The sequence below is a fragment of the Macrotis lagotis genome, chromosome X (assembly GCF_037893015.1).
Source record: "Macrotis lagotis isolate mMagLag1 chromosome X, bilby.v1.9.chrom.fasta, whole genome shotgun sequence".
Lineage (NCBI taxonomy): Eukaryota > Metazoa > Chordata > Mammalia > Peramelemorphia > Peramelidae > Macrotis > Macrotis lagotis.
The window spans coordinates 521,897,956-521,918,748 of NC_133666.1; the positions used below are offsets into that span (position 1 = coordinate 521,897,956).

The following is a 20,793-nucleotide window of genomic DNA, read 5'->3' on the forward strand; positions in this document are numbered from 1 at the left end:
TTTTATTAGGTGCTTATTAGATGCCAAACACCATGCTAAAAAAATTCCTTACCAGTCTATGTCCTCATTTGAACTCTTTTCTTTTTGTGTTTTTCCAGATTTTGTTGCTATTTTCATTATTGTTTACATAGTTGTGGATAGTATGTATATTGTTCTGATTCTGCTTTCAACACTGCCTTACTTCATATAAATCAAAAAATTTGTCTTTGTGTTCTTCATAGTTGTTTCCTAAAATGTAATTATTTTCTCATGGTGTAATGAAATGTTGCAGTTTGTTCAGCTATTCTCCAATCATCTGAATATGTGGATTATTTCCAATTTTTTGCTATCATGAATAACATTGCTCTGGATATTTTTGTGCAGATCATCTTTTTTTCTCTCTTAATAACATAATTATAACATAGTCAGCAAAATGAGATGGGGGTTTTTTTTTAGTTTTTTTTAGGGGTTTTTTGCAAGGCAAATGGGGTTAAAGTGGCTTGCCCAAGGCCACAAAGATAGGTAATTATTAAGTGTCTGACACCGGATTTAAACCCAGGTACTCCTGACTCCAGGGCCGGTGCTTTATCCACTGCACCACCTAGCCGCCCCATGAGACAGTTTTTTAAAAAAAAACCTACATGTAACATAAAGTGATCTTTAGTGTGCCTCATGACAGTCAAAATCCGAAGTATCTCAATCCAAAATGATGGATTGAATTTGTTAAATTGATGTCGAATTTAAAATTAAAAAAAAAACTACACTTGACTTTAAAAACTCAGATTCAAAAGTATAGGATAGGGAAGGTCTAACTAGATAGCAGGTTTTTAATGAAAATAGATCTGGGGGTTTTAGAGATCAGTTAGTTCAATATGAGTCAACAATGTCTCTATGACTGACCCAAAAAAAATGCCCAAAACAAAAAAACATTAAAATCAATCATCACTGTACTTTCCCCTGGTCAGACCCCATCTAGAATATCCTTTCCATTTCTAGATACCATAAAACATGGTATCTAAAACAGAGAGTGTACCTACAACCTGGATCACATCCAGAGGGAGACTAACAGGTTAACATTTAACAGGTAACTAGAAAGGTTGCTATGTGTGGATAACTAGAAGGACCTGGTCCACTTCACAAGTATAAGGTGGAGATAAAAACTAGTTAACCTAAAAAAGATCTAGGAACAACAGATTCAATAGTCAATACACATTTATTTTTACTATGCATTAGGCACCATGGAATACAAAGAAAGGTAAACTGATAGTTCCTAACCTCAAGGAACTCCCAGTCTAATCAATGAAAGTTAATAGCATGTTTGTAAGCCCCCAAAGCTAACATAATCTAACTCCATTCAATAAAGATATCTTCTTCATAAAGACATTCTTTTCAGGGATGCAGATGACAACCCATACAGGCTGGCCCATTATGTGAGACTTTCATCTCTATTCTCTCAAATTCCTCACAATGCAGACCTAGTCTGCTTTAAAAAAAAAAAATGTCTAGGATTATAATATCACTGTACTCTGTCCAGAGGATGGGTTTCAAATTCATGATATGAGGAGCATCTGAAGGACTGTTTAGCTCAGAGAAGATCAGGGTTAAACTGGAGAGAATGACAGTTTCATGAATTTGAAGGGCCATCTCAGAAGAGAGGGCTGAAACTCATTTTTCTTGGACCCAGAGAATAGAACTAGGAAACATGAGAGGAAGTAATTAAAGGAAAACTTTCCTAAGAATGACCCGCTGTGGGTGGTGACAGGCTTGCTTCCTCCTCTCCTATTGGACAGTGTCAAACAAAGGTTGGATGACCTCTTAGTCAGAATAGTGATTCTTGTTCAATTATCTGGCCAGATTGGATCTAAGATGCCTTCCAGCTCTGAGATTCTGTGAACAGAGAATTTGGAGCATATAAAAGAAGATGCCCGCAGTATTCAAGTATTTGAAGGGTTGGCATGTGTTAAAGACTTACTCTGGTTTATTCCAAGAAGCAGACATGGTAGCAAGTTTCAGAAGAGTAGATTTATGCTAATATTTGAACAAACTTCAAATCAGGGTTATGAAGAAGAGAAGCTGCTTCAGGGTATGTCTCCTTCCATTGGGGTGTCTGTTGTCCAGTGGCAGCTTAGTGGAAGGTAGAGAGGTTCCATTTTTAGAATTAGAGTGGTCTTGAGAGCCTCAGGGCTTCCTTCCAACTAAGTTTATGTGATTTTTCTACAGAGTGGATTTTGAATAGAGACTTGGGTCCAAGTTTCCAGTTCTAACTACTGAGTAGTTTATGTAAAGATGAACAAATTCTGCAACCATTATGATCTTTAATTAATTCATCTGAAAAATGTGAAACAGAATATTTGCATTACTTCACAGATTGCTATGAAAAAAGAGCTTTGTAAATTCTGAAGTGACGTACAAATGTGAATTGTTATTCTTAATCAAAAAAATGAATACTTTTTTCTGTACTTCACCCTTCAGGGATTGTCAATGAAACATTTAAGAGCTGTGATCAAGCTGCCTATTCTTGGCTTCATATATTTGATGAAGGGGATAGACATTCAAGTGAAATCTGTAACATTGTTGTAGAAAGTTGACATAAGACACAGATTGGACAAAATGGCATCCAATGCAAAGATTCTGGGATTGAGTGAAGTCAACAGTAAGTATGTGACATTAGTCTTTTTGTCATGCAGCTTCAACCAAGTTGGAAAGGCTTCTGGTTATCCAATGATTTATTCTGGGTCAACCAAGGTCTAACCTTGCTAAATATGGAAAGCTACATCATCACGAAGTTGCCATAGAGATGATGATTTCCTTTTTTTCTCCACAGTAAGTCATAGACTATTTCTTGCATGGCAAAATTCTAGAAAAAAAAGATCTAATACTTAGCTAGGAAGGTGTTGAACATGTTGATGAGGAGGGCAACCTGGGTGGTAAGAATCCACCACAATATAACTGATCTTTAGATCAACTGAGAAAACTGAGGAGGTTTCATTTACATGTAAGAAGCCTTGGGGAGGGCTATGATACCTGTCTTCAAATATCTAGTCTACAATAAAGGAAAGAGGGATTAGATATTCTGCTTGACTCCAGAAGGCAGAAATAGGACCAATGACTAGAAGCTGTGGAGAAGCAGATTTACTCTGAATGTATGAAGAAGAGAAAAGAAAAAGAAAAATCTATCTAATTTTAGTAGTGTCTATAAGAAGTTTGCATTCCCCAAAGGACTCCCATCCTTCACTGGTCAACGATGTTGAAGAGGGGATTGCTGTTCAGTAAGAGTTCAGACTAGATGAGCTCTAAGCTCCCATACATTCTGAGATTCTGTAATTCTTGTGATTGTGATATATATAGCAATGAATTGAGAGTCCTCATAAGTAGAATCATGACTGCTTGAAGTAATGTGCTTATCCAGGATATATTTCCTTTCAAGGATCTTCCAATGTACTAGGTCTCCAGATTGTCCTAAATAAAGTAAATATTATAATGGAGGGAAGAATATGACTAGCCCAATCAATGAAATATACCCTGCATTCTGGACCCTTTATCTTTGAGGGCACAAAGCCTTCTTTGACCGAATTTTGACCAGCGTCCTTTACCTTCTCCATTCACAACTTGCCAATTTTACCTTTATTACTATTTAATTGATCCTTGCCCCCAAACTTTCACTTCAACTCAAATATTTGCTCATTTCCATATCATGATGCTTTCATTTCAAGAAATTATTATTCAAGTAGAATTGTCCATTCCTTTCTGCCTCTTTACCCTAACTCAAATCTCTATCTTCTCTCTTCTTAAAAAGTAATATTTTAAAATGTATATAAATAGTAGTTCTTGCATGTTTGTCTTAGAGTTGGAGATACAGTTTATACAATGAAATAAAAGTTTGCTTCTTGGTTGTTTGTGTTTTGTTTTTTGCTTTTTTTCCTCAGCCCAAACCCCTCATGTTGCTCTGTTCTTCTGTTAGTATTGTACTTGAAGTCTGAATATCTGGATTCCAGTCCCAGATTTATATTTGTGGCCTTTGTTTCCTCTTCTTTTGTTGTTGTTTAGTTTCTTGCAATTGTATCCAATACTTTGTAACTCCATTTGGGACTTTCATGGTAAAAATACTGGAGTGATTTGCTATTTCCTTCTCCAGTTCATTTTGTAAATGAGGAATCTGAGGCAAACAATTTAGTGATTTACCTAGGGTCACTTAGTGTTTGAGGCTAGATTTGAATTCTGGAAAATGAGTCTTCCTGATTCCTAGTCCAGTACTCTATCCAACTTTGCTACCTAGTTGTTCCTTTCTCATATTTAAAATGGGAAAAAAACACCCTAAACTAACTACCCCCCTCCCGTGGGGTTCTTTGGAGGATTAAAATAGACAATGTAAAAAAAAAAAAAGAGAATTTTATGAACTTAAAGATGTACTTTATAAAAAATACTCTGTTTCATCAATGTGGAAACCCTCTCCACTAGTGAAGTTCAGCAATTTGTTTGCAATTTATAATCCTAAAATAGGGTCAAGGCTAAATCACTTTGTCTAGTGCTCCCATGGCAACTGCACAGGCAGGAGCTTTTTAGGAGAGAATTAATTAAATGTTTGATTAAATATAGCAGAATAATTTTTTAAGTTGATAATTTTGTATGACCCACAAATGATATTATAAATATTCAAATGGCCCTTGACAGAAAAAAGGTTCCCCAACTCTGTTCCAGTGTTTCCAGACATTAAAGTGTCAATGGATCTCACATACAGAATTTGAACTTTTCTGACATGCCCAGTCTTTTAGATCAATTACACTGTTATCTCCTGAAATGTTAACATAAATGTCTACCACTATCATCATGATCATCATCATCATCATGCCACACTTGAAAATGTAAGCTTTGTTCAATTTATTTTATTTATTTTATTTTTTAGGTTTTTTGCAAGGCAATGGGGTTAAGTGACTTACCCAAGGTCACACAGCTAGGTAATTATTAAGTGTCTGCCGCTGAATTTGAACTCAGGTCCACCTGACTCCAGGGTCAGTGCTCTATCCACTGCACCACCTAACTGTCCCTCAGGGAATATTTTTTAATAAATTTAAAATTAATTAAATTAAAATTAAATTTGCTTTAAAATTAACTTCCTGGTCCTCAGTTTCCTTATTTGTAAAATGAGGATGTTGGACTAAAAGGGCCTTTGAGCTCCCTAGCAGCTCTAGATTTATGGTCACATGATTCCAAGAGTGTTCAATAAATATTTGCTAGTGATGACTTGCCACGATAATGTTTCAGTTCCTCCTCCTCCCTACTTGTATCTCTTTCAAATATTTATAGACTGATGATCCTGTTTCCTTTAATTGTCACCTTGTCCAACTGTATATATGTTGGAGTGAAGCCCTTTAACCTTTCCTGTATCATCTTCTACTTTCAGTGCTTTCTCTGTCCTCTCCAAACTGTCTCCTTTTCCTTCTTTAAGATCCTAGAACCTGCATCAGGGACGGGTTGCAGAAGATTCCCCAGACCTACTAGAGTTTATCACTCTGTGAGCTTTGGTGACAACCCAAACCCTCAGACTACTTTGAAGAAGAGTAGAGAGGAGAGGGGAGTTAACAAGCACACCCTTTCCAGTTTAGATTTAGAAGTTTAGACTTTTAGTTCATGAAGGCCAATTAGAGGATATCTAGGTTTATTCCTCACTTTTCAGACAAGGAACCTGAGGCCCATAAGCTTACTAGAAGTGGGTCCTGCTGGGACCAGAATTCTCTGCTTAGCATTCCTTCTGCTATACTGTACTATACATTATTAATTAGGAGGCAGCTAGGTAGTTTGATGGTTAGAATCCTGGGCCTGAAGTCAAAGGGACCTGAGTGTAAATACAACCTCAGATATTTATTAGCTATGCGTCTACGGGCAAATGACAATCTCTGTTTGACTTGTTCATCAAAGGGACCAATGAAATTAGGGGATCAATGGCTTGACTTGCATGTAAATTGAATTTAAGTGAGGCAGAGCTGCACAACATCATCAGCCTCACTCTCTTCTCCATAATCATCAGAAGTCCAGTAGAAATATTTGAATTAAGATAATTGACTATGGCCTCTTTTTGCCTTAATTCACTGGAAAAGGAAATAGCAAACCACTCCAATTTCTTTGCCAAGAAAATTCCATGGACAGTATGTATGGTCCATGGGATTACGAAGAATAGTTCACATTACTGAAGAACAACATTACTTATGCCTTTTTTCTGTAATGGGTTCAGCATAGGTCTCCAGGCAATAAACTCCTTTTGATTCTCTTCTTTAGAAAAATATAAAAAACACAAATGAACCACAAAGGCCACTGAACCAATATATTATTTTTGTCTAAACTAGTACAACTGTAAAGAGGAAGACTTTTTTGAGAACTTAAGTCAACTTCTACCCCAAACTTCCTCATACAGAAATGAGCATGCTCCCCCCAAAAATACCCCTACATACACAAATACATATGCAAAACTTGCTAAATCTGATCTGATAACCCATTTGAGCATTCAGATTCCTGGGGACTTAAGAAAATCCACAACTAGATCTTCTCATTCTTTATGTCAACTAAAGTACTCTCATTTCAAAAATTCCCTATCTTTTAAATCAGATTTCTTCCATTCAAATTATAGTTCCTCTTCTGATTGAATCCTCAGATTGTAGACTTCAACAATCAATAAGTCTTCATTAAGCACCCAATGTGCTGACATTGTGCTAATTTGGGGGAATATAAAGACAAGAATGAAATACTCCCTGTGTATATATGTGTGTATACAGAGTAAGTAACATAAATTTTAATTAGATGGGGACCTTAGATTGCAACCCTTTCATTTAATAGATGCAGAAAATTGATACTCAAAGAAGTTATCCATAGTGATTTATCCAAGGTCTCAATAATGGAATAGGTAGTACTTTGAACCCAGGTCTTGCCAGCAGCCTTACATTGTATCATACAACCTTCCCAGACAAATAATAACATAAATATACATATAAATATATATACATATATGTATGTATAAATACATAATTTTTGTAATCCTAGTTCATATTCATTCAGCACTTTATCTCTTATGAATTGCTTTCTTTACAATGAGCTTGGGAGCTCCTGGTATTATTATCCCTATTTTGCAGATGGAGAAACTGAAGTTCAGACTTAGAATGAGGATGACACAACTTTGAATTTTACTTCAAAGACTTAATTAGCTATATGATCCTGGACAAGTCACTTAACCTTTCTCCACCTCAGAGGATTGACCACATGTAAAGAAGCACTTTGCAAACACTGAAGTGTTATATAAATAGTAGCCATAATAATTAATAGTACTAATAAGTGTTGTGGTTGTTTTCATGATTACACAAGATGGGACTGAAAACTAGATCTCTTTATTCTAAGACCAGGACATTTAGTTACTTGTATCTGGGAAAATGATCTAAGCAGACCAAATGATAATCTCTCAGATGTTTCTTCCCAATGACATAAGCATTCCCCTAAAGAGATATTCATAAGTAAATATTTCTGTAGATGGAGTCTCTCCAACTCCGAGTATCCTTCTATGAATACAAAATTTGTTACATACTTTTTGTCTTGACCCCCATCAATGAGATATTGCCTTTGATTCCATTGAAGGTGACACCTCCTAATGCTTCATCCCCACTCTTTGACTTCCTCATTTTGAACAACAGAAAATTTGCAAGATGATTGACTGAGATCAGGTCAATGATCAGAGGTGTGGTTTGGGACTGTTGAATAGAGGTTTTCTCAACACAAAGGCTAATTGTGTCTGTGGGGCTCTGGTGGTAGATTACAAGTCAGAGAAATGGCCATCTGGGACCTGATGTAGTCTAACTCTATACAAATAGCTGTCAAGAAAAGGTTGGTTTTAAAAGAAAAAAGTACATCATCTTATTTATGATCAGATACAGCACATTCATTCATCATCTAGATAGGAAAATGATTAACTGAATCATGAGTTTAGGGAATACATCACCAAAGCAAGTTCAGGACAGTGTGCACTGATCCAGAGGGCAAAGGAAGCAGGCAAGCCTTGAACCATAGAAGCTGATGCCCTCAATGGCATCCATACTCTCTCTCATCACTCTGAATTATTTCACTATTAAAGCCAGTAATAATCTGAGTGCAACTATGATTATGCAATATCAACTTGAGGACAAAATAAGTATGAAATTTCTTCCATTATTGATTGCCCTCAAAGGCAGAGTCAGGTTGTGATTGGAAGAAAGGATAAGGACCCTGTTACTCACTGCTCCAGATCTAACCACCAGATATTACCAGTTTTATTGCAAGACCAATTTAGAAATGATTGTTTCTTCATAATCATAGGTTCAAACAAAAACCAAACTGCCTTTTGAGAGGCAAATGGCTACAATCTGTTTCCATCAGGTCGGCACACAAGATGAGTTCTTTTTTGTTTTGTTTTGTTTCCGTTCTAGTTGGATTCTTTTTATTGGTTGGATTTCTAGTTGCATTATCATCACTGAGAGAGGAAGATGAGACAGAGTTTATTTCAAAAGAGGTTGGTGTTATTTGGGGGTCCTATTCTTTTCCATTATTTTTCTTTTGGGGGAGGGTATGGGAGCAAGGACTGCTGTTTCTTAATTCAAGTTACGTAAAAGTTGCAAAGCCACTAAACCACGATCTAAATGTTCCGCCAGAATTCAGGATCGAGAACGGTCCTCTTTGGTGGCTAATAATGGTCAGTGGTTTTCTTTTCCCTTATAACTTAGTACGGGGTGTGCCTGGTTTGGGGTCTGGCTTGTGGCCATATGTGCAATCCACAATCCAAGAAATTTTCTTGTTGGGTTGTGGATAGGTGGGAGAAGCATTCCAAGGAGTCATGGCAATGCCAAAAGGGAAGGAAAATAAAGTCCCGTAGAGTTGACAGCAAAAAAGCAAGGTGAACATTAAGAAACAGGTAGGAATGTCAGGCAGACACTGAAATTTTCATCTCCATGTTTCCAGATTAAAATGATAAATAAGTCCAGGAGAATGAAGAGTGAAATCAAGCAAGAAATGTCTGTATAATGTTTCAGTAAATAGATTTAGAGTCTTAATGGTAATGGTGAGTCCAAGAGAGGGGCTTGAAAAGGAGATGAAAAGCAAATCTTCTTGATGACACAGCCTTATAAAAGTGAAAATGAAACTGGTTTTTCTCAGGGCTTCCTCCCCTTCTCTGCTGCAAATGATTCTATAGCCAAAGAGAGGATACAGTGGGGGTTGGGTAAAGTACAACCCATTAATGAATTCTATATTCATTTCATTATTTTCAACATAAAAATCATCTAGAAAATTAGGAGCAGAAAATTTGTTATTGACACCCATGTCCTCCTGGGTCATTATTTTCTTTCTATTTTTATTTCCTTAGCCACCAACCGAAAGAAATCTTATCTTGAAATATTTATTGAGAAGTAGTAGAGTCAGATTTGTGCATACCAATATTAGTATCAGCATCTTTACTGATATCATTCAATAGAACCTGAGTATTTACCCAACTAAGTGCCCAACTCAGTACAATGTTTGACAATAGTATGAATCTAATAAATGACACCATTAATAATACTGTAAAGAGTTCTAATAGAGAGAAATTATTAATAAATATATGTACATATTGTATTATATGTATATATCTGCATAGGTATAACATATACGAACATATTTTCCTCATCTATAAAATAAGATTAAACTTCTATGAGTTCTTAACTGGCTCTACTGTATCCAGTTTCTCCCCCTTCCAGTAACTTATACTCATTCAGACTAATGTTGCTAAAACTTTAAACACAGAATCCTAGAATCCTTAGATTAGGAAGGGACTTTGAAGATTATTGAATTCCCTTATTTTACATACTCTAAAATCAAGGCCTGAAGAAGCGGTGACTTTCTTAAGGTCACATAACACTGTCACAGTGACAGAGTGAGAAATACCTTTGCTCAAAAACTTCTCAAGGCTATCCACTGACCACAGGAAAAAGTTCTAATGTCTTGCTCTGGCATCTAAACTTTTCTCATATGGTAGCAACCTACATTCCCAGCCTTGTTGTCACTGGCATACTCCAGTATTCCTACACTGTACTAAAATTTGTCTAATAATTACCTATCTAATATAGCTTCCTTGCAATTATACCATTTCTTTGTCTTTGTTCACACTTTTGTTCATACTAATCCCAGTGCCCAAGCATACCTTTTTTCTGCCTTTTACCTGTTCAAATTATAAATACTTTCCAAAACTAAACAGAAATCCAATTTCATTTATGAAACTTTCTCAGACCTATATAGACTCAAAATGATTATGCTTCATGTGAATTCAATATGTTCATTGTCACTGCCACTCATTTGATAATTAATTATTCTCATTTTAGACTGTTAAATCTAAAAAGTCTCATATAACATCTAGCCCATCCCCCTCACTTTTAGACCTGAATTATTATTTAGACCTTATTATTATTTTGTTTTTCATGTACTTAGAGTTTATCTTCCCATTTAGATTTTAAGCTCCTTGAGGGCAAGGAATATTATGTATGAATAAATGAATGTCCCATAATACCTTGTACCCACTTGGTAATTAACAAATATCTATTAATTCTTTGAATAAAATGTCTTTTTTCTTCCTCAGATAATCCTTATGTTAATTAGCAATTTTAAAAATGCTTCATTTCTCTAACTTTATATGTATTATCATCATATTTATAGCCTTATAGTACCAAAAAATATTATCTCTCTCTCTCACTTCTAACCATAGGCATAATTCTCATTTGTATTTTCATCCCAAACCCAAGAGGTTGATTAAATTCAGGGTTTATATCAAGAAGCTTGATCTCGTTCATTTCATGGCTTCTATCAATTAAGAGTGAGGAGTTGGGGTGGCTAGGTGGTGCAGTGGATAAGAGCACTGGCCTTGGAGTCAGGAGTACTGAGTTCAAATCCAACCTCAGGCACTTAATAATTACCTAGCCCTGTAGCCTTGGGCAAGCCACTTAACCCCATTGCCTTGAAAAATCCAAAAAAAAAAAAAAAAAAGAGTGAGGAGTCCAACTCTTCCTCTGTCCAAACATTGCTGAGACATAAGCCCTTTCAATCCTGAAACATTTTAAGCAGCTGTACCAAACTCTGACCCTGAGAGATTCAAAGTCAGGTATTAGATCTACTCTACTGAGGCAGTTTCTTGTGCTATGCTTCTCAGTGGACCTGGAACCAAAGGTTCCTTCCCTCAGAACAAATGAAGATTTTGAGCAGTCCCCCCCAACCAGATAAGAAGCTTTTGAGTATTAGAGGCCTTTGACTTGGATTATCCCTATTTGTATTGCTGAATCTACAGTCTATTATGATTCAGTCTTGTCTTGATATGCACCATAGAATAGGAATAAAGTGCTTTCATTTTCCTCCTTCCTTTCTTCCTGTAATTCATACCCAATCCAACTTTATTTTGTTTAAACCACAGCATTTAACATTAGCCTACAAGCTTGGACACAGCTGCCTGTTTTATTCTTTTGGCTCTTTGTTAAGCCAGGGTAAAGTTATATCTTTTGGCTAATTTTTAAAGTCTGTAAACCTGATACCTTGTTAAAGCTGAAATTTTAGATTAAATCAGCATGAAAATGCCTATTCCCCTGAGACCTCTAAATTATAGGCACCATATTGCTTACATCTTGTTCTCCCCCTCCATACTTCTTTTAAAGAGTTCTTTGTGAAACATTACTCTTTCTCACTAATAAAATAATTTGGTTTTTATAGAGAAATGTTTCCCATTTTTCATTATATTTTGTAATTATTCCCTAATTCTTATAAGTGGATTATATATGTATTATAGAAATAATTATTTCATGATTAACTGATGCACCATCTGCAAGAGTTGGTGATAAGTGACATCAATAATACTGGAAGGGGGGGATGGGTGGCAGGGTGAAGAGTAGGCAGAGAATTGCTGGAACTGAAAGTATTATGACTTGATTCAGGTCATATTACCTGCAGAGTTTTCTCAGAAAGAAGTAAATACACTGACCAAAGGGAGGTCAGTTGGAAAACTTGTAAATGAGAAGCAGTCACTGAGGCAAATGTCTCCAAGCAGCCTGAAAGAATAAGAAAAGAAAGGAAGAAGGGTCATAATAGTAATAACTGATATTATTTGATGCTTTAAATTTTGTGAAATATTTTTCTCATATTTTCTCATTCCATGTTCATATCCCAAATTCTCTCCTGCTGATGCTTTCTTTGTAAGGTAAGACTAAGGTATTCTTATACTCAATTTATAGATGAAGAAACTGAAGTAGTTTCAAAATAAAGTAGTTTAACTCATGTAAAATGACTTGAACTAGTAAGTGTTGGAGGTGAAATTTGAACCCTAGTATTCCTGACTTCAAGGTCAGTATATTATTTACTATGTTTGGCTTACAAAAAAGGATACCCCAGAAGAGTTTAGAAGAAGATAGAACACCAGATCAAAGTTTCATATTACTGAGAAATGAACAATAGCAACCTAATATGGAGAAATTGTCCCCACAGCATTACTATTTAATTCAACACATCTTTATTAAACTCATATCACAAACAAGGTTCTGGAATGACAAAAGAAAATAAAAACAACAAAGCAAAGAAAGATCCAGCCCTCAAGAAACATTTCTACTGGAAGTGGAGGGTGAGGTGATAGGGTGGGAGAGAATAACTTATCTAACAAGAAAGGATTGGATCTTCTTAAGCAGACAATGAATAGTGAGTAGATCAGATTTGAGATAAAACAGAAGCAACTATAATTGATCAGTATGTTAAGTCACTAAGATCTAAGAGACTAAACTATTTGCAATACCTGAAAAATACCTACTCATGAATCTTTGAAACTCCCAAGATTTTCTTTCACCAGCATAGAAAATGTGCATCTAAAAATGTGTGTCATCCACTATGTAGAAGGTGTCAGAGAAAAATAGAAGAAAAAGGGTGTGATTTTAAGATCAAAGGAGGAAAATTCCCTTATCATCTTAGGTGGTGATTACCAAAATCTTATCCCAGGAAAGCTTTTGTTTGGTGTACTCTAATCTGTTGTGCTTTTAGCCTTATACTGTGCACACAAATATAAATGCACATCATATGGATAAGTCAAGTCTGTATATGTGTATGTGTGTGTGTGTATATATATATATATATATATATATATATATATATATATATATATATATATACATATTCGTGTTTGTATGTTCACCCTGGCCCCAATAAACCCTCTGTAATTTGTAGTTCTTCCCTATTTAGGAAAAGAGAAAACTAATGTAAGATTCACTTTTGGGGGGACCTCAGAGGATCTTTTGAGCTTTGGGGACTCAAAGAAAAGAAGGGAAGGAGAGAGGGATGAGGGTTGTCCCATAGAAGGGCAACAGCCAATTCCTAAGACATCTTTAGTTCCTTTCTGTAAAGAAAAGATGACCTTTGTATATGATCAAACTAGAAGGTCAATGCAGAGAAACAAGACTGACTAAAAAAGGAACAGAAGGTTATACTCTGCCCAAGCCTTGTTTCCTTTTGTGTTTTTCTTAAATATATTTACTAGATTTATTTATTTTTTTTATTTCTCATGAGCACCTGTGATCAGTCTTGTCCTTATGTTCTTAGGTGTTCTTTTATTTGGGGACAAGAAGACACAGTGGGAGCAACCAATCAGAGTAACCTGGGGAACTGTCCTAAGCAATGGAGATGCAAAGATGTCACAAACTAGTCCCTAATGAAGAGAAAACAAAAGATAAAAACATTAAAAAGCTAAGGGCCATAGGAGGGGGACAGAGACAAAGCTGGGGGTTTGAGGTAGTCCTGCAATTTAGTAGAAAATAATCTGAGAATTATAGAGTTCTGTTATCTTGAAGAATGATGAGTTTCTGGAGATTCTGAAATCCAGAAGATCAATGAGAAATGACAGGTTGAATTTCCTGAGTACTCTCCTTAAATGGTAGAAAAAAAAGGGAGGAGTTCTCCAACTTCCACCTTTCACTCTTTCTTATCCGAGGAAAGAAGAGGTCCTGGGAGCAGAAGAGGTGAGTTTCAGAATTGACACAATAGCAACAACTACTGACATTTATAGATCATTTACTATGGGCCTGGCATTGTGCTGAGTACCTTACAATTATTAATTCCTCACAACAACCCTGAGAGGTGTAACAATAGTACATACCCCTTTTACAAATGAGGAAAGGCAAAACAGAGGTTAAATGACTTGAACCCTGGATCACACAGTTACTTAAGTGTCTATGGTCACATTTGAACTCAGGTTTTCCTGACTCTAGACCCAGAGTTCTGTTCACTGTGTCATCTATCTACCTGAAGTTTCTGTAGATGTTGAAGCCCAAGAGAATAGTTAAGTGTTAAGTGGAAATTAAGGAGAAAGAGATCTTTCCTAAGGAAGGGCTACAAGTTTCAGCGCCCCGATCATTGTTGGAGAATATTAAACTCTAACTGAAGGTATAAGCAAGAGACATTTCATAACTACCTTTCTAAGTACAGAATACTAGAATTTAAACTCTGTTGTATAAATTGACCTCTACGGGCAAGCAGACAGTAGATAGAGTGCCAGACCTGGAGTCAGAAAGACACATCTTCCTGAGTTCAAATCTGGCCTTAGAAACTTACTGAGCAAGTCACTTTATCCTGTTTGCCTCAGTTTCCTCATCTGTAACATGACTGGAGGAGAAAATAACAAACTGCTCCAGTATCATTGCCAGAACCTCAATTAGGTCGCAGTCAGATAAAAGTGAGAAAACAACTGAACCAGAACCATCTCTTAGACACAAATCAAGCTATGCAATTATTAAATATAATCAGAGATATTTGAAACTAAAACAAAAATTAGTCTAGGAATATACTGTCAGTCCTTTAGGTATAAATGAAGCAGGATGCCCCTAGAAAAGATTTTGAGACTTTGAGCAATTTAATTGCATATGAAAAGGTAAGTGGAGGCAATGAACATGCCCCAGGGCACGGACTATCTCAGACTAATTTCTCATTTGCATAAGAACAGGAATTTGGGGAATGTAGTGGGGATAGTCACCAAAGTTAAGGTGAGATCCTTCTCTAAGGGAACCCATTCTAAATCAGAAAGAACATCTTTGTCCCAGGTCTTTCTCCAGCACAAAGAGATAGCTATTTAGACTGTTCAAGGCTAACTCAGTAATTGATACTTTTCCAAATTTATTCCCTAGGATTAACAAAGTCTCACTCACCAATATTCTCTATATCCCAATGATTCTGACCCTCCCTCAGTGTAAATCCCATTATTCCCTATCCCCATTTGTTTGTTCTTTCATTCCCATCCACTTCAGCTTTACTCTCATGCCCCAATGTTCCATACCAGATCTACCCACTCTTTCTAATGTGCCCTCTGGAATTTCTATTCCATAATTTAAAAACTCACTTAAATTCTAAATCTTTTCCTTTTTCATTATATCCCTGGCTACCCTTTCTTGAATTGGTCGAATTAAAACTCTTACCTCTAATTCACCAGACAGAATGGGGAGTCAGAACACTTCTGATTCTCCAGTGCCACTCTCAGATTCTTCTTCTACCACCATCTCTTACCAACTTCTTTTCCTTTGAAATTTGGGCTATATGAATTTATCACTCAATCTAACTCTTACTGGTCATTGTCTAGCAACCCCCCCCCATGACATTTGCTCTCTTTCCTCAATAAACTCAGTGCCCGAGAATCTTTCTTTCCACTCCAATGCCAATGCTCAACAATATATCATCCAGGAACTTAATTTCCCATTTCCTCATTCTACTGAATTCTCCTAAGTTATTTCTCCATTCCACCTCAGCAAAATATATAGGTGATCATACTCACCCACAAATGCTATACTTTCTCATTCATGGACTCCAAATTCTCCTATTTGATATTTGTTCCAAACCTTTCTATATCTACTTTCATTCCCATTGCCTTCTCTTTCTCCAATAGCTTCTTTTCTATCTTCACTTTCTCTTCATTTACTGGTTCTTTTCCTATTGTCTACGAACATGCCCATGTTTCTCACATCCTTAAAAAAACCTTGTCTGATTTGACCATCTCTGTTAGTTATTAACAGACATGTCTTCTACCCATAGAAAACTTTCTATGCTAGGCATCTTATTATCACTTCCTTCTAATAACTAACATTTATATAATTTTTAATATGTTCCAGGTACCATGCTAAATTCTTTATATTATCTCATTTGATCCTTACAATAGCCCTGTGAGGTCCCCAATTCATAGATGAAAAAACTGAGGCAAAAAGGGATTGTGATCTCAGAGTCACATGGTTAGTAAATTTGATGGTTAGTAAATAAAGTCAAATTTGAACTCAGGTCTTCTTAACTTTAACTCCCCCAGTTTTATCTGCTGAACCTTCTGATTCACTTCCCTGGCTTTTGACTTCATCCTTCAACTGTCCTCTCCTTTTGAATCCCTTTCCGGACTCATATGTTGAGTCCCACTTCTGGACTCCCTTATCTTTCCCAAGCAAATATAGGAGGGGCGGGAGACAAGGATGACAAAGGAGACAAGTACTCCATTCAAGATCTCTGTGTGGTCCCTTTATTCACCAAAACACCAGTGCCTAAATACCTTTCCAGTCTCTAATCCACTCCCACTCCCATGGCACTTAGTAAGATAAGACTCTGATGTTCAAAGATGCCAGGTAAAAATAACTTACAATGTTCCCATACACAATGGTTCCCAACACTCTCCAAATCATTAATGATCTTTTAATTGTTAAATAATGGTCTTTCTCAATCTTTACCCTTCTTGACCTCTGTAACCTTTGATTCTATTGATCACCATCTCTTCATGGAGAATCTTTCTTGGCTAGATCTGATTGATGAACAGGACAAGCTGTACCAGAGCCCTGAGGGAGCAAAACTGGAAAAGCCCCTACCAATCCTAGTACTCTAACCCAACCAACTGAAATGCCCAGTCAAGACTGAGTCTGGAGGTAGTGGGAATGGCAGCAACTTTCAAAAACTGATCCCTGAGAATTTAGCTGTTTAAACCATCCCACAGAAATGTTGCACCCTCTATGTAAGTAGTCCAGTGGTTCAAGCTACCCTCTCAGTCCCACTAGTACATTGACATATTACGTCCTTTAAGAAAAGAAGCCAAGTGAGTCACCAGTCCAGTTGAGATACTGTTGTCTGTGGAGAACCAGCCCAGTCCAGCAGTGGACTGGCTTGTCTGTAACTAAACTAATATTCATTCTCTGTCTATTTTGCAAAGATTCTCCAGAGAAATAAAGGACATTGAGGTTCTCCAATTCCAGAGCTGCAAATTACTTTGAACAGGTATTCCTTACACTTAACCCACTACATCTTGAGTTTATGCCCACTCCTCCTCCCACAGACTCTGGTGCTTTTGTAAGTAGGGTTTGGGGTAGTAATGTTTTGTAATTACAGTTCTTGGTTCTGCTGTTTGATTTGAGTAAATGTCTTTTCTAAGATAATTGAGTCTGTTAGTAGATTCTTGAACTATAATTGTAGAAGCAGTCTTGAGAACATGATGTAACAATCACCCCCCCTGGGGAAACAACATGTCATTGTGACTACTATTAGGGACAGAGATCAGAGGGACTGTTCCTAGAAAAGGTAGTCTTTTCTTAAGAGTCAATGCTTAACAGTGAAAATATTTTTCAGGGAACAATTTCTATCATATCGAGCAAGCAAGCAACTAAAATTTATTATGCAACTACTAATTCTCCAGGCACGGTGCTAGGTGTTTTTGAAACAAAATTACAGCAAAGGAATATTCTCAAAGGACTTATATTCTATCTGTGAAGACAAAACAAATATGGGCACATACACAGAGACATATATGTGTGTATATATATATATAATATATACAAACTTTATTTTATATACTATATACTATACAGGGGATGGATATATATATATTTATATATATATATATATATATATATACATATATATATATATATATATATATATATGTAAAGATAGAGATAGAGGCAGAGAAAGACATAGGGAAGAGGAGGAGAGAGGGAGAAAAAAAGGGGAGAGGGAGAGGAAAGGCAGCCAAATCAGCTGCAAAGCCTTGAAGAAATAGTGAAAACTTTTGAGTTTTTGGAGTGAAAGAAAAAATGCAAGAAAGTTTGAAACTTGAGAGGAGTCACTGGGGAAGGAAGTCCTGGTGAAATGACCCAGTAGGAGCTAGTGAGCAGAAAGAAGGGATCTTTAAGAAAGGGAAGTGGACATTTGGGATTGGAGGAGGGCAGGACTGGATACAACTCAAGTTCAACCAAGATTCCTTCATTCATTATTCAACGAGAATTTATTAAGTGCCTATAAGTCAGGAAATGTGAAGATAAAATGAAAAGCAGTCTATACTCTCCAGGAGTCAACATTTTTCCCTCCTATATCACACCCTCCCCTTTCTTTCCCCTTTCCCTTTTTCCCTTTTCCCTTCCTTTTGTTATTTCCCCTTATTTCCCCCACTCCCCTTCCCTTTCTCCATCCCCCCCTCCCCTTTTCCCCTTTTAATACTTGAAATGTTAGATGTTTTATAAGTTAACTGAGTATGTGTAGGTTGACTTTAAGCCAAGTCTGATGAGAAGAAGATTCAGTTGTTTTTCCTCTGCTCCCTTCTTCCCCTCTATTACCATAGGGTTTTTGTACCTCTTAGTGTAATGAGATTTGTCCCATTCAATCCCCTCTCTCCTCCCATCTCTTTCCTGTCCCCCTTTATAGGGAGGTAGTGTGTTTTTTTAGATCATTCTATCTAGGTCATAGAAAATTCTGAGTATCTGTCCCTTCTAGTTCAGTATATTCTATTGAACAGAGTCAAAATTCCTGAGAGTTATTAGAGTCTTTCTCCCAAGTGGGGTTAAAGCCAGTTACATCCCATTAGATAGCAGTCTCATGGATAGGTCATGGATGTCCATCATTTCTGGCTAGGTACATTCTCTCTGTTAGAGTTACATTTCTCAGGATTTATGAGAGTCTCTTCCCCCCCCCCCCCCATGCTGGGATATAGCCAGTTTCAATTTACTGGATTGCATTTTTTTCCTTTTACCCCCCCCCCCTTTTTTTACCTTTTCATGTGTCTCTTGAACCTCCTGTTTGATGTCCAAATTTTCTGTTTAGCTCTGGTCTTTTCATCAGAAATTTTTGGAATTCTTCCATTTCGTTAATTTCATTAAATGTCCATCTTTTTCCCTGGAAGAGAAGGCTCAGCTTTGCAGGAAAGTAGATTCTTGGCTGCATTCCAAGCTCCCATACTCTTCAAAATATCTCGTTCCAGGCCCTTCTATCCCTTAAAGTTGATGCAGCCAGGTCCTGCGTGATCCTTACTGTGGCTCCTTGATATTTAAATTGTTTCTTTCTGGCCGCTTGCAGGATTTTCTCTTTTATCTGACAGTTCTGGAGTTTGGCCACAACATTCCTTGGTATTTTCATTTTAGGATCTTTTTCTGGTGGGGATCGATGTACTCTTTCAATAACTACTTTGCCCTCCGATTCCATGATATCAGGGCAGTTTTCCATCACTAGATCCTGTAATATTAAGTCCAGGCTTTTTTTCTCTTCAATGTTTTCAGGAAGTCCTATAATTTTCAGGTTGCCCCTCCTCGATCTATTCTCGAGGTCAGTGGTTTTGTTGATGAGGTATTTTACATTTGCTTCTATGTTTTTCTCTTTTTTGATTTTGTTTAACTGACTCTTGCTGTCTCATGGAGTCATTAGTTTCTGTAGACTCCATTCTTTTTGGGGGGGAAGAGTTTTCTTCATTAACCTTTTGCAACTCCTTTTCCATTTGGTCAATTTTACTTTTGAAAGAGCTTTCCATTTGACCAATTGAGGTTTTGAGAGAATTAATTTCTTTTTGCATTTGCTCATTTGAGGATCTGAGAGATTTATTCTCCTTTTGTGTTTATCCAATTGTACTTTCTAAGGTTTTGTTTTCTTGTTGCAAGGTATTAATTGTCTCTCCCAAATTTTTAAGCTCCTTCCTTATTTCTTCAAGGAAGTCTTTCTGTGCTGGAGACCAGATTGTATTCTCCTCAGAAGTTCTAGGTCTCTCTGAGTTGGGGTCTTTCCCTTCCAGGAATTTTTCTATGGATCCACCTTTACGCTGACCCTTCTTCATTATGCTAAGACCTTGAGTTGGGGGGGGGGGGCTGGTTCACCTGGGCTTTACTGAGTGCAGTTTCTCTGGCTGGCCAGTAGGAGGTGCTGGTTGCTTTCTCTGGAGTGTCTGCGACCTTGGTTGAGAGGCCTTCTCCCTTTGCTTGAGGGAAGGAATTGGAGCTATTGAATTCTTTTGCCTTCAATCAATGGTGGGCTTTACCCTGGCCTGAGGTCATTCCTCAGCTGGGCTGGTTCTTTTGCTCACACACCTGGGCCTGAGGAAGAAGTAGTTTGGAATTGTTTGTTTTGGAGGAGGCCTCAGTGCAGTGGAGGCGTGGACTCAGAGTTTCTCAGACCCGAGGAGCCCAGGGATGGCGTCCGCAGCTCTCCTGCACCAGACCTCTCCCCACAGCCCCTTCCCCAAGCTCCAGGGGGACAGCACCAACACCAGCGCCTCTGCTTCCCCGCGGACCCAAGCCTCTTTCGTCCAGCCCCACCGCTAATCCAGCAGGTCCGCCTCTCTGGCCCTCAGACTCCCGGTTCCAATTCAGCTGTTAATCTGGCTGATCCTGGGCTGATCCTCCCTCGGAGCCCAGACTCGCCCGCCGGTACTCAGCCAAGGCTGCTGCAGGAGACAAATCCTGAGGTAGATGTTCCTCTCCTCGCTTTTCTTTCTGAGTTTCCTGGTTCAGATTTCTTTTAAGAGGTTTGTTTCATGTGATAGACGGG

The 20,793-nt window shown here is 37.3% G+C and overlaps 1 protein-coding gene across 2 annotated transcripts in view; it reads left to right on the plus strand.

The window, feature by feature from the left end:
* Nucleotides 1-20,793, plus strand: part of NEDD9 (neural precursor cell expressed, developmentally down-regulated 9) — a 229,980-nt gene that overhangs the window by 17,426 nt on the left and 191,761 nt on the right. The window contains exon 2 of one of the 2 annotated variants that reach the window (XM_074208030.1): nt 8,421-8,503. The exons of the other annotated variant lie outside the window; for it this stretch is intronic. The gene's annotated coding sequence lies outside the window, so the exon portion shown is untranslated. The remainder of the gene's footprint in view (nt 1-8,420; nt 8,504-20,793) is intronic. 2 annotated transcript variants of the gene reach the window in all.